A 14,256-nucleotide genomic window follows, 5' to 3' on the forward strand; every position below is an offset into this window, starting at 1 on the left:
AGATTCTTTACAGACTGAGCCAAGAGGGAAGGAGAATAAAAACATTCTAAACAGGTTACACACAAATAGCATAATATTTCCTCCCATGCTTTTGTCAATGACATTTCCACAAGTTTGGATGATGTTTTGATAAAGTAAATATATACTGCAGATTAAAAAAAAAAAAAAAAAAAAACCCTGAGATTTCAAGATACATTCAGAAAGAAAGCTTTTTTTTTTCTTCTTCTTCTTCTACTTTCTGTTAACTTGGTCATGACTTCTCGTAGCCAAGATTAGGTAATTGTAGGCTTCTTTAGAGTAGAATCAACCAAATTTTGATACAATTTCCAACTTTTTCAGAAAAAATGAATGCTTTTCTATCTCCATATATTTTTGAGTATTGAAGAAAATGTCAAGCCTATCAAACACAGCAAAGTAAGTTTTAAGGAAGAATGAGTCTCTTCTATATTTTCACACGCTGTTAGAAATATTCATGAAGGTTGAGAAAATGAAGAAATTTGGCCCATGTTTCTCAAAGTGATGCCGTGGACTGTGTTTGTTAAAGAGCTAGGCAAATTTTCCTTGACCAAATGACTTCTAATGAGTAACTTCATCATAAATGGCATGATTTTTTCAGTAAGAAATCCATTTTAAGACATATAAATTCTTTTAAAAGTTAACATTTCAATCAATTTAGGTGTGGTCACTTAGAAAAACAACAATATAAAGATAACGATGTATAAGGAGTTAATATTTACCAGACAACTTCAAGAGTAAATTAGAATTCACATGTTTGAAGAATTTTAACAAACTTCATAAGTCCTTTAGAGTTCCTTCAATCTTTGTTTTACAATATACTGGACAATAGTTTTTAAAATATATTTATACAATCTATTCTTATAGTACATATTATTTTTGATATAGTCCTTTCAGTGTTTTATTACTCATAACTTTGAATGTATTAACATTACATCATTCAATTATCACCTTAACTTTTCTCATATCTCTAGTATTTCTTTCCATGTTCTCTAACTTTGTTTAACCATGATACTACAAATATGTCACCACTCTAGCTTTGCTCACCTTATTCCTCACCTTTTTTTAAGTGAAAATCACACATTCTTTCCAATTACTTTATTTCATGTAATTGTCCTTCCATCTTTCCCCCAATAAACTCTGGCATATTTTTCTTTGCAATTATTCTTTTGCTATGCCAGCTACTATCTCCATGGCAATATTTAGGTTGTAGTGTCCTGTTTTTAGAAAGCTTTTTCCAATCATCAGTTCTTCTGATAATCAGTATGAAACACTTACGAGCAACCTTCCTTGCCTCTTTGAGTTCTAAAAATGAATTATTTGTGCTGCACATGTTGGATGACTCTGGTTTTCACATTCTTTTGTCAGCCAGAGTTGCTATTTAGTTACTACATTAAATATGTAGTTCAAAATTGACCATATAATTAAAAGGTGAAATGGAATTTCAGAGGAAAAAAAATAAATTTCCCAAGAAATACAGCAAGTTTTAGTAGAATCAAAGAAAAAAATTATACACATAGCAAAGTTAACTTCTTACTTTTCAAAGGGCATTACTATTCTTTATTTTTTAAGGGGACCTCGGTCATCTACAACTGTTATGGAGAAATTACTTTTTAAACTATTTAGGCCTCTAAATAAATTATATAAATATATATAATATATGATATTTTATATAATATAATATTATTATATAATATAAATATATATTGATATATAACATTATATAAATATATTATATATAATATATTATATTATATATAATAATATATATTATATATATAATATAGTAGTATTATATATCCATGTTATACCTGCTTCTTTCTTTTGCAAACTATTCCTTTTCTTTTAAAAATCAGGTTTCAAATCTCAAGGGAATGCTTCTACAAAAATCTCCTACTCGAATTTAGCGACAACTAGAAACAGAAGGACAGAAATGCAGGACAAAGGGAGAGCGTAGCTACACTAACCCCACACTGCCACCCGGTGCATACACACACTACTACTTATACTACGACTAAACACACTACTACCATTAGCAAACTACTCATTCAGTACATAGAGTTTATGAAACTGAGTTGTCACAATTATCTTGGCATTTAATTAAGTAATAATATAATGATTAACAGGCTTCCTGGGTGACACTGTAGTAAAGAATCTGCCTGCCAATGCAGGAGACACAAGAGATGAGGGTTTGATCTCTGGATCAGGAAGATACCTTAGAGGAGAAAATGGCAACCTAGTTCAGTATTCTTGCCTGGAAAATTCCATGGACAGAGGAGCCTGGCAGGCTATAGTACATTGGGTCTCAAAGAGTTGGACACAACTGAACACACACACACATACACATAACGATTAACACTTGACTTTTAATTATATATTTTCCAGGCAAATGAATGCTAGGCTAGATGAGATCAAGTATCCGAGGCAAAAAATGAAATAAGTGAGAGAGAAAGAGAGGAAAGAAATATCTCACAAAGCTCATTTTCAACACCTTGATGTTCTATTTGACTTTTTATCTTTTGGTTCTTAATTTTATAAATTGATTGAATATATATTATCATTGTCATACTTAATTTTGAAAAATATATGTGAAAATGACATATATTTTAAAAATTATCTCACACATATATATTAAAATGGCCCAAATATTAAAGTACAACAAATAGAGATGATGTCTACCAAGTGAATACAAGAAAGTAGAAATAATTGCAAGTAGTTATTGAGAGTAATTGTTAGATATATGGAGTTTTTTAACAGACTGATGTTATTTTTGTGACCTGAGTCGCTTACTGACATTATTTTGGACATATTACATCATGATAAATAAGCATTAGTAATTTCATAGCGAAAATGGTGATTTGAATAGTAGCACCCCACTCATACTGTTGTTATAAGTATGATGCTTTTGTCATAACAAATGAAAAATATTTAGCCTAGTTCCTAGCACCTGATAAGAACTATTTCATTATCAATAATGTCTCTGGGACTTTCTCTGTCAGTCAAAATTCTAATCATGATATTCTAACTCTAATTATGAAAATTGGACTAAAGCACTTAAGTTCTCTCGAAGAAAGAAGGTTTAAAGATGAGTCAAGTTACACTGTAGTCTCTTTCATCACAGAGCAGTGCCTTTGTATTTTCCTCAGCTGGTTGAATGTAGCATAATGCTTTATATACAATAAGTACAAAATCATTTCTTGTAAGATGAATGAACCTTTTATCATGAAAGGCAACCCAGGTTACAAAGAATTATGCTTAATAGGATATGCTTTGAATAATAGATTATCTGAAGCAAAACACAATACAATAAAACAATGAAAGGAAGGTCATTTTATTGAGAATTGTGAATTAAGAGAGTAATGAACTAACATTAGTGAAAAAATACACAGTGCAACTCAGATTTTTATCCTCTATTAAAAGTATGACTGAAAACAAAGTTTTCTCTAAGTTTTAAAATTGTAGACAGAAAATAAAACAAGCTGACCAACAATCTTGGTAAAATGTATAAAATATGCTCTTTATTCAAATAACAATTTGCAAACTGAAGCATATTGATAGATTTTATAACTCTAAATAAAATGCAGAGTAATTAGAAAAAATTATAAGAATTCCTTGCAACTCTTTCCATGGAGTTTTTTTTTTTTTTTTGTCTTAAATATCTCATAGCCAACAATTGAGATAACTGTTCCCCTTGATTTCAATTATTACACACAAACCATTTCTCCACTTCCATTCTGTAAAACTGTGTGCTTAAAAGGTTACCCTTTATTTAAAGATCTGTTTTCTCTTCCTTTCTCCAATGCAGGAATTCACAGATCTACTGATCCCTTTGTAATCCTTACATGGGAGATTTAAGAATACCTTATTCATTATTCTTCTCTTCCACTATTCCTGTGACATCAATGTCTTCAACTTCAATGAGGAGGATTCACCCAAGAGTTTATATTTTTCATTTCCAGCTTTTCCTATATACAATCTCAACAACTCACCCTCAATTACAAACCACAGAGTCCATGATCTCTAGTAACAATACCACCTAGGATTCTAGGATTCAAGTATTTCACATGATCAGAGGAGCCTGGAAGGCTGCAGTCTATTGAGCTGCAAAGAGTTGGACATGACTGAGCAACTAAAAGCATGCACACATACTCGTTGAGAACCATCACTCAGTACTCAAGTTCATGTGCTTTGGATTTTCAATGCTACAAAACTGTGAATTCATCAGTGTCTAATCCATCAAGCCCGTCATTTCTTTCACCTAATATATCAGTTCAATTAGCTTAACCTTTTATAGCATAGATTCTATGTTACATGATCATTTTCATAAGTGTACTGTAAATATACTTAGTTCCTTACTCTTCTACATCTTAATTTATCTGTGACTGAAAATATTCCAACACTCAAACTCAAATATCTTTCTTTATCAAGCATTTTTATCTATCTTTTACAGTGTCTATTTTTTTTTTAAATGATTGTTGAAACTCAAAACTTAGCTAAATTTTCTTAGGACAAAAAAATCAAATCACATAAAGAGATGGCTAGAGAACCATTAACTGCATGAACATAAAATTCAGGTCTTAAACTAGCAGAAACAAGCCCTTTTATATGTGTGTATATATATATATATATTTTTGTTTTGTTTTCTGTCAAGTATGACTCTTCTACTATATTTGACTTTTCTGTCATTCTTGCTCTTCTCCAAACTACTCTCTTCAGAACACCAAAACATGAGGTCATGCCACTTATCTGTCCAATATTTCTCATTGACTTAGACTAAAATAGACAATGGGACTGTTTCTTGTCTGGCCTACTTTTGCTTCTCTACTGTCACTTTACTCTCTCCATGGCTCACTATCTTCTAGAATCAGTAGTTCTCTGATTGACTCTAGTATATGCTATGTTCTTTCCCATTTCAGATACTTTATGTCTGATTTTCTCTATACCTTTTAAGGTAGCCAACTCTTTTCATTCCTTCAGGTCATAATTTAGGTTATCTCTACCAGAAGTTATTCTTTAACTACTATCACCTTATTTTGCACTTAACTCAATATTATCTTTGAATATCTCCAATTTTAAAAGAATGATTTTGTCTGTTTATAACTCCTAAGTCCTACTTAATTGTGAGAAGAGAAACTCCATGAGAACAAGAATGATGTCTGCTTTACCTACTAATGTAGGATCAATATTGGCAAGGGATATTAGACTAATATGCGAAACCTGAATGGAAGCAGATAGGTATTTCCAGCAAAATGAAAAAAAATAGTAAAGGGACACAGAAAATCAAATGATGTATTTTCTAGAAAGTGAAATTTATATATATATATGTGTGTATATATATATATATATATATATGAGTCTAAAACAACTTAAATAGGGATCCCAGTAAAGTCATTTGAATATAAGATATACTATGTATTTTGCCTTAACCAGGATTAACAGGGATTTGGAAGTCTTCACACAAGAATAAACAGAGATCAAAATTTTGATTTTGGAAATATCGTTGATTATAGAGAACAAGTTGGAATTAGGAAAACATAGGCATAAGACTGAGGTTGTTATATATATCATTATAGAGATTGTGTGCATATATATACATATATATATATTGTTTGAATCATGCAATAATATTATATATAAATGGTGTGAGAATTATATGAAAATACACATGAAGTGAAGTCTCTGACTCTTTGCAACCCATGGACTATACAGCCCATAGAATTCTCTAGGCCAGAATATTGGAGTGGGTAGCCTTTCCCTTCTCCAGGGGATCTTCCCAACCCAGGGATCAAACCCAGGTCTCCCGCACTGCAGGCAGATTCTTTACCAGCTGAGCCACAAAGGAAGGCCAAGAATACTTGAGTGGGTAGCCTGTCCCTTCTCCAGTGGCTTTTCCCAACCCAGCAATCGAAATGGGGTCTCCTGCATTGCAGGTGGATTCTTTACCAACTGAGCTGTTAGGAAAGCCAGTATATTGACATTAACATTTCCCAGTAATTGAAACCATTGAGAAATGGAGTATTTCCTGCCATGTCAGTAAACAAGTATGTCACAGCCATCAGTGATCCTATGTCTTAAAATGTGAATTTCTGAGCCCAGAGGATGCCCAGTTGGGAGAACAATATCTGCTATCCAGCAGCCATTAAGCTGCAGCTACTCCCTATTTAGCTTGGGAGGATGTGAAAAATGCAGAATAGCTTGAGATATGCACACAAGGAATGATTACATTGAACTTAGACTCTTGCATCTTGCTATACATAGAAAGTGCGAAATTCTTTAACTTGAGATATCTGGTTTTCATTTTGTTGCTGTTGATGTGTTTCAGTCACTAAGTTGTGCCTGACTCTGCAACCCCATGGACTGTAGCACACCAGGCTTCTCTGTCCCTCATCAACTTCTGGAGCTTGCTCAAACTCATGTCCACTGAGTCAGTGATGTCATCCAACAGTCTGCTCCTCTGTCACTCCTTTCTCCTCCTGCTTTCAATCTTTTCCAGAATCAGGATCTTTTCCAATTAGTCAGGTCTTTGCATCAGGTGGCCAAAGTATTGGAGCTTCAGTTTCAGCTTCAGCATCAGTCCTTGAAATGAATATTCAGGTTTGATTTCCTTTAGGATTGATTGTTTGATCTCTTTGTTGTTCAAGGACTCTCAAGAGTCTTCTCCAGCACCACTATTCTAAAGCATCAGTTCTTAGGTACTCAGCTTTCTTCCCTTGTGGCTCAGCTGGCAAATAATCTGCCTGCAATGTGAGAGGCCTGGGTTTGATCCCAGGTTTGGAATATCCCCTGGAGAAGGAAAAGGTTACCCTCTCCAGTATTCTGGCCTGGAGAATTCCATGGATAGTCCATGGGGTCACAAAGAGTTGAACATAACTGAGTGACTTTCAGTCACTCACTCACTCAGCCTTCTTTATGGTTCAACTCTCACATCCAGCCATGACTACTGAAAAATCGTAGCTTTGACTAGATGGACTTTTGTTGGCAACATGATGTCTCTGCTTTTTAACACACTGTCTAGTTTTGTCCTACATTTTCTTCCAAGGAACAAGTGTCTCTAAATTTTGTGGTTAGAGTCACCATGCATATTGATTTTGGAGCCCAAGAAAATAAAGTCTGTCACTTTTCCCCCAAATCTTTGCCATGAAGTGATGGGACAAGATGTCACGATCTTCATATTTTGAATGTTGAGTTTTAAGCCAGCCTTTTCACTCTCCTCTTTCACCTTCATCAGGAGTCTCTTTAGTTTCTCTTCACTTTCTGCCATTAAGTGGTATCATCTGCATATCTGAGGTTGTTGATATTTCTCCCGGCAATGTTGATTCCAGTTTGTGAGTCATCCAACTTGACATTTCACATGATATACTCTGCATATAATTTAAATAAGCAGGATTATAATATACAGCCTTGTTCCACATATTTTTCTAACTATTGCTTCTTCTCCTGCACAGAGGTTTCATTAATTAACAATCATCTTTTGATGTTTGGACTACTTGTGGTGCAATCCTCTGTATAATCTGACTCTTCCCCATGCCTCCTTGGAGAAGTTATCTCGGGGGTACGTGAAATGCTATCTCTTGGACTTAAAGTCCTAAAAATTCCCACCAAATAAAAATATAACTTTCTGCTTTTAAGTCAACATTTTTGGTGACCATGAAGGGACCCAGAGTAGACTCTTCCCCTCTCTCTGAACTCTATGAAGATCCAGAGCCTTGGTACCAACAGAGGCCTCTTATGCCTCTTATACATCACCTTAGGGAGTCCAGGATTTGAGTGAGTCTCTTCTAGTTCTTGGGTCTCTTATATTGGTTTATGATCCTGAGTTTTATTCATTTGGGGAATCAGTTATCCTTGAAATTTTTTTTTGAGAAATTGTATCTGGATTTCTCAGTATAGACAGTGGGTGGGGTATCCTCAGTTGAAGGACTGGGAAGTTCTGCTCAGTTTAGGATCTGAGCAGATGTTCCTCAGGGTTAAGGCACTGGGAAGATTCAGTTTGGATACTTAGTGGTTAGCCTTAGTTTAGAAACTGGGAAGACTTGCCTAGTTAAGCACTGAGCAAGTGAGTTATTTGGGGGAAGACTAGCCTGTCATTTTTCCTTGAGTTGGCTACCTTAATAGAGTTTGTTAAAATAAAACTGAAAGCTTGAGACCTTCTGATCTTTGAAGAAGGGATTCTCTCCTCCTGACTGTAAATGGGTGTTTCAGGTGTCTGAGAAACTTAGTAGAGGCAAGCCCTCACATAGTTCAGCTTGTTCCTATAGGGAAACTCACTCATGTAATTAACAAACTGCTCGATCAGAAATGCACATAAGGATTGACCATGGAAATCTTATACTCCACTGGGAGACCCAAGGCAAGTAATATGGGCCAAAATAACCCTGGGGCAAAATCAGAGAAGTTAATCTCTCAAGCAGCACACACTGGCCCACCGCACTGATGTCACTAGGAATTTTATCTCCACAAACTGATTTCAGATGGGAAATCAAGGTGTCTAAATAAAATAAAAAGGAACAAGAAATTGGCAATATCCCAGCTAAATAAATGTACATACAAAACTTACAACTATTTACTCAATTGGAAATTAAAGGAACTCTCACCCTAAAACTTAAGTGGACTCTTTTATTACCTGTGCAGTTAAGGCTAAAAGCCAGTAAAACCTTAAACAAAGGTCTTCTAGGGGCAAACTTCCATTTCTTGGTGTCTTTGAGATGAAAATGTTCTAACTGATCTTCCCAGGACATTTTGTATTTGTGTGTTTTATTTCTTTATGTTTTTGAAAACTTGGCTCTTGCCATACTATTTTTGGGAGTAAATTCTCTGGATTTAGGTTACATCCTCCCCCACTCTCTTATGGAGCAATCTTTTGTGTCTTAATGGTTTAAATCTCTATTGATATATATTTTATTGATAACCAAATGATAAATCCTTTAAAACTGGAGAAACTAATTAGTGACTCTAGAGTGCTCACATTATAAACAGCTATATTTCAAAAACAAAACAAACAAACAAAAACACCTTCTGTTGTTTAAGAGGAGTAAGAAAAACTAGTTTGGGAAGGTTCCTTTGTGGTCTTTGCTTCCCCTCAATTGGTCTTGACAGTGTCAGTGTTAGTTGCTCAGTCATACATGGACTTTTTGCTACTCCATGGACTGTAACCCACTAGATTCCTTGTCCATGGGATTCTCCAGGCAAGTATACTGAGATGGGTTGCCATTTCTTTTTCCAGGGGGTCTTCCCAACCCCCAGTGATCAAACCTATGTCTCATACCTCTGGCATTGATAGGTGGGTTCTTTACCACTAGTGCCACCTGCAAAACCCCTCAATGTGTCTTACAGATGTCAATAAGAGCATTTACTGTTGCTCAGTTGCCAGGTTTGGTCTAACTGTCTGTGACTCCATGAACTGCAGCACTTCAGGCTTCCCCTATCCTTCACTTTCTCCCTGAGTTTGCTCAAACTCATGTCTACTGAGTCAGTGATGCCACCCAACCAACTTGTCCTCTGTTGCTTTTCTCCTCTTGCCCTCAGTTTTTCCCATCATCAGGGTCTTTTACAATGAGTCAGCTCTTCCTATTAGGTCCCCAAAGTATTGGAATTTCAGCATCAGTACTTCCAATGAATATTCAGGACTGATTTCCTTTAAGATTGATTGCTTTGATCTCCTTGCTGTCCAAGGGACTCTCAAGAGTCTTCTCCAGAGCTGCAATTTGAAAGCATCAATTCTTAGGCACTCAGTTTTCTTTATGGTTCAACTCTCACATCCATACATGACTACTAGAAAAAAACATCTTTGACTACATAGACCTTTGTTGACAAAGTGATGTCTCTGCTTTTTAATACACAGTCTAGGTTTACCATAGTTATTCTTACAAGGAGCAAGCATCTTTTAATTTTGTGACTGCAGTCACCATCCACATTGATTTTGGAGCCTGGGACAATGAAATCTGACACTGTTTCCACATTTCCACCATCTATTTGCTATGATGTGATAGGACTGGACACTGTGATCTTCATTTTTTGAATGTTAAGAGCATTAGAATAATTATAATGTCAACAGGAAAAAAACTTGCAAGGTAAGTCTAGTTATAATTTCCAACAAGGTAGAACTTTCTTAAAAGGACTTATCTCAAACAAATACAGCACTCTTTGGATGGCTATCTAGAATGGAATAAATAAAATGGACATTTATGTGATTAAAACAAAATTTGATATCCTACACTACTTCAGGTTAAATAGGCCAAAAAGGACCAGCTACTGGTACCCCATGTTAAAAGCCAAGCAAGTCTTTCAATTTACCCCAGTTTTAAAATATATGTTTAAAGGGGCTAGAAAAATTTACACTGAGATATCTGGCAAGCAATGATTTGGTATAACAGTTAGGCCAAAGGGCTTGGCCTCCTTGGCTCAATGCCATTCTGGGGATCCTAAAGCTTTTTATTTAAAAGTAGATAAAATGGACAGGAAACAGCAACAGAAATAACATCAAAAATTTTCTAAAACTCCTCCTCTAAGAAAAAAGTGTGTTGATCAGATCCTAAAGAAAGCTAAAGGTATAAAAGTCAATGGAATTTAGATGAAAGTACAAAAAATTGGTATATTTAAGTGGATTTCTATAAGATAATTGCATCTCTTCTTTAATTATATTGTAGGGCAGACATGTTTCATTGGGGAATAATTCCCCAGTGTGTATATAGATTGCCACAAAGAGGATATTAACACTAATATGAACACACTAAACAATAGAGTTATCTGAGTTATAAGTAAATAAAAACTAGAAACTATGTTCTCTGTTTCGCTGTGACTGGCTGAAGAAACACTGTGGCACAGGGACGGTATCCTTGCAGGGCTACTACAGCACTAGGGTGTCAGTTGGTCCCGCCCAGAACACTTCAGTTCTTCCCTAGAACGATATATTTAATAACTGATTGGTTTGTCCTTTGAATACAAGAAAATAGAAAATGAACAGAGGAAATCTTTACCAAAACCAGTGTCGAATTTGGTAAATGCCTTGCTGAAAATATGGAAGAGGAACAAGCTTTTAAAAGATCTAGAAACACTGATGAGATGGTTGAATTATGCATTCTGCTTCAGAGCAAGAATGCTGGGGCAGTGATACGAAAAGGAGGCAAAAATATTAAGGCTCTCCGTACAGACTACAATTGCCAGTGTTTCAGTCCTAGACAGCAGTGACCCCCAGTGCATATTGAGTATCAGTGTTGATATTGAAATGACTGGAGAAATTCTGAAGAAAATCATCCCTACCTTGGAAGATAGCCTGCAGTTGCCATCACCCACTGCAACCAGCCAGCTCCCGCTGAAATCTGATGTAGTGGAATGCTTAAATTGCCAACACTATAAAGGAAGCGACTTTTACTGTGAGATAAGGTTGTTGATTCATCAGAGCCTGGCAGGAGGAATTATTGGAGTCCAAGGTGCTAAAATCAAAGAACTTCGGGAGAACACTTAGACAACAGTCAAGCTTTTCCAGGAATGTTGTCCTCAATCCACTGACAGAGTCGTTCTTATTGGAGGAAAACCTGATAGGTTTGGAGAGTGCATAAAGATCATCCTTGATCTTATATCTGAGTCTCCCATCAAAGGACATGCTCAACCTCATGATCCCAATTTTTATGAGGAAATCTATGATTATGGTGGTTTTACAATGATGTTTGATGACCGCTGTGGACGTCCTGTGGGAGTTCCCATTCAGGGAAGAGGTGGCTTTGATGGAATGCTACCTGGTCTGGGTGGGGGTCCTATGCCTCCTTCCAGAAGAGATTATGATGATATGAGACCTCGTCAAGGACCTCCTTCACCCTCTTCTGGAAGAGGTGGTCAGGGTGGTAGTAGAGTTCGGAATTTTCCTCTTCCACCACCACCTAGAGGAGGTCTAATGGCCTATTACAGAAGAGGAAGACCTGGAGACCATTACCATGGCATGATTAGTTTCAGTGCTGATGAAACCTGGGACTCTGCAATAGACACATGGAGCCCATCAGAGTGGCAGATGGCTTCTGAACCTCAGGGTGGCTCTGGATGTGATTATTCCTATGCAGGGGGTCGTGCCTCATATGGTGATCTTGGTGGACCTATTATTACTACACAAGTAACTATTCCCAAAGATTTGGCTGGATCTTACTGGCAAAGGTGGTAAGTGGATTAAACAAATCAGTCATGAGTCAAAAGCTTCTGCAAAAATTGAGGAGCCTTTAGAAGGATCCAAAGATCAGATCGTTGCCATTACAGGAACACAGGACCAGATACAGGATGCACAGTATTTGCTGCAGATCAGTGTGAAGCAGTATTCTAGAAAGTTTTTCTAAGACTAGTGAAGAACTGATGGAGAGGGAAATGGCAGCCCACTCCAGTACTCTTGCCTACAGAATCCTGCGGACCCAGGAGCCTGGTGGGCTGCCGTCTATGGGGTCACACAGAGTAGACAGACTGAAGCGACCTAGCAGCAGCAGTGAAGAACTGAAGGAGTCCTGCATCTTTTTTTTTTTTTTTTCTTTAATCTGCTTCTGTTTAAAAAGCCAACACTCCTCCGCTTCATAGGTACTATGCATTTGAGATGTGGTAAAATCTTTGCTTTTCACTAGATGTAATGTTTTAGTTCCTTACAAAACAGGGTTGGGGGTGGGGGAGGGTGTCCAAAAACTAACACTGAAATTTTGAAACAGCAGCAGAGTGCAGTGAATTGTAATGTTTGTTCATTGTTGGTGGTTTAAAGAGGTCCCCACCCCTGCCCATATAATTATTGTGAACACTTTGCTTTGTGGTCACTGTAACATTTGGGGTGGTGGGACAGGGAGGAAAAGTAACAGTAGTCCATATGTCTCTGGCTTCTATTCAGAGCAGTGTGCAGAATGCAATGCTCTTTTGTAAGAAACAATTTATGATTTTTAAAATAAAATTAGTGAACCTATTTTTGGTGGTCATTTTTTTTAAGATGGTCATTTTTCAAATGGCTGAATTCCCCTCAACCTACCCCCAAATTGAACACTAGTCTAATTATCAATCCTTTCTTAGATATAAATAAATGGCAAAATATCTTGACATACTCAGTTCTGGTGATTCTTAACAATTTGAAAGCCCATTGCTTAGGAGGAAATTCCACCACACATTCATGCTTATAATAAGCTGGGGACTTTTGTTTGTCTTTGCAAATACTTGCCCCTACTTTGCAATGATTTTCTATTTGTGAAGAACCAGGTGGGGAGCAGCACAATTGATGGAATAGTGGTATAAGTATATACCAGAAGTTTAATAGCAAGTTTTATTAATAAGATTAATACTTGGTTATGGAAGTGACTGATGCTAAATTCTGATTGTTTTTATTAGATACTTTCTCACCTATAGATTTAAACTATCAGATTGGTTGTGTCTCTTAGCTAAACTTTGTAAAATATATACATATGTATGTATATATTCTTATTTTTCCACTGTATGCAAATTGAAAAAAAAAGATGTACCTTTCTTTGTTGTATGTTGGGTTATGTAGGAAATGTTTGTGAACAATTCAAAAAAAGATGAAAAAAAATCCTGTGGATGTTTTGTGTAGTATCTCTTGGCATTTGTATAAATAGTTAAAAGTTCACTACCAAATAAAACTCCCATAATGCTAGATTTGATGTGTGGCCAATTTTGAACAAGGGTTGATTGACACCTGTAACATTTGTTAAAAAGTTATTAAAAAAAATAGAAACTAACATATAAGAGCTAATAAGATAAAGATAGTGATTTTACTTTGGGTTTAATTTGTAGCCTTAGAAAGATGTTTGCTGAGTGCCTCATACAAACCTTTGAAAACACGACAAATTAAGCTCTAAAATTCTAAAACATAATACCAGTAAAATAAATTTCTGTTTCAGTAGAATCTTGTCACTGATACTAGTATCTTTAGATGACAGAATCATTCTTTGGGAAACTAAAAACAACTGACTTTCTCTTGCAAATCTCTAAAAGCCAGAAATGTAAATATAGGCTACAAGGACTTATTTAACTCAGTCAGACAGGACCTGAATAAAAGAGGGGAAAAGTGGCAGTTTTAAAATTAAAATCTCTGGGAATGATCCCTCAGCACAGATAGTAAGCTTTAGCCATCTGAACAAACAACTTTAATGCACTCCAACTATTTGTAAGCTAGTAAGTTTATATCCTAACACCTGACTCATAACTAGCTTTTAAGTGAAGCCATGAGATCCCTAGCTTTGACTGTTTGTGTCTGTGTACAAATTATACATA

At 35.9% G+C, this 14,256-nt stretch overlaps 1 pseudogene; it reads left to right on the forward strand.

Annotated features, from left to right (window-relative positions):
* Positions 1-12,335, forward strand: part of LOC120883227 — a 105,841-nt pseudogene extending 93,506 nt beyond the window's left edge.
* Positions 12,336-14,256: the final 1,921 nt, after the last annotated feature.

Source organism: Oryx dammah, unplaced genomic scaffold (genome assembly GCF_014754425.2).
Source record: "Oryx dammah isolate SB20612 unplaced genomic scaffold, SCBI_Odam_1.1 HiC_scaffold_24, whole genome shotgun sequence".
Classification (NCBI taxonomy): Eukaryota; Metazoa; Chordata; class Mammalia; order Artiodactyla; family Bovidae; genus Oryx; species Oryx dammah.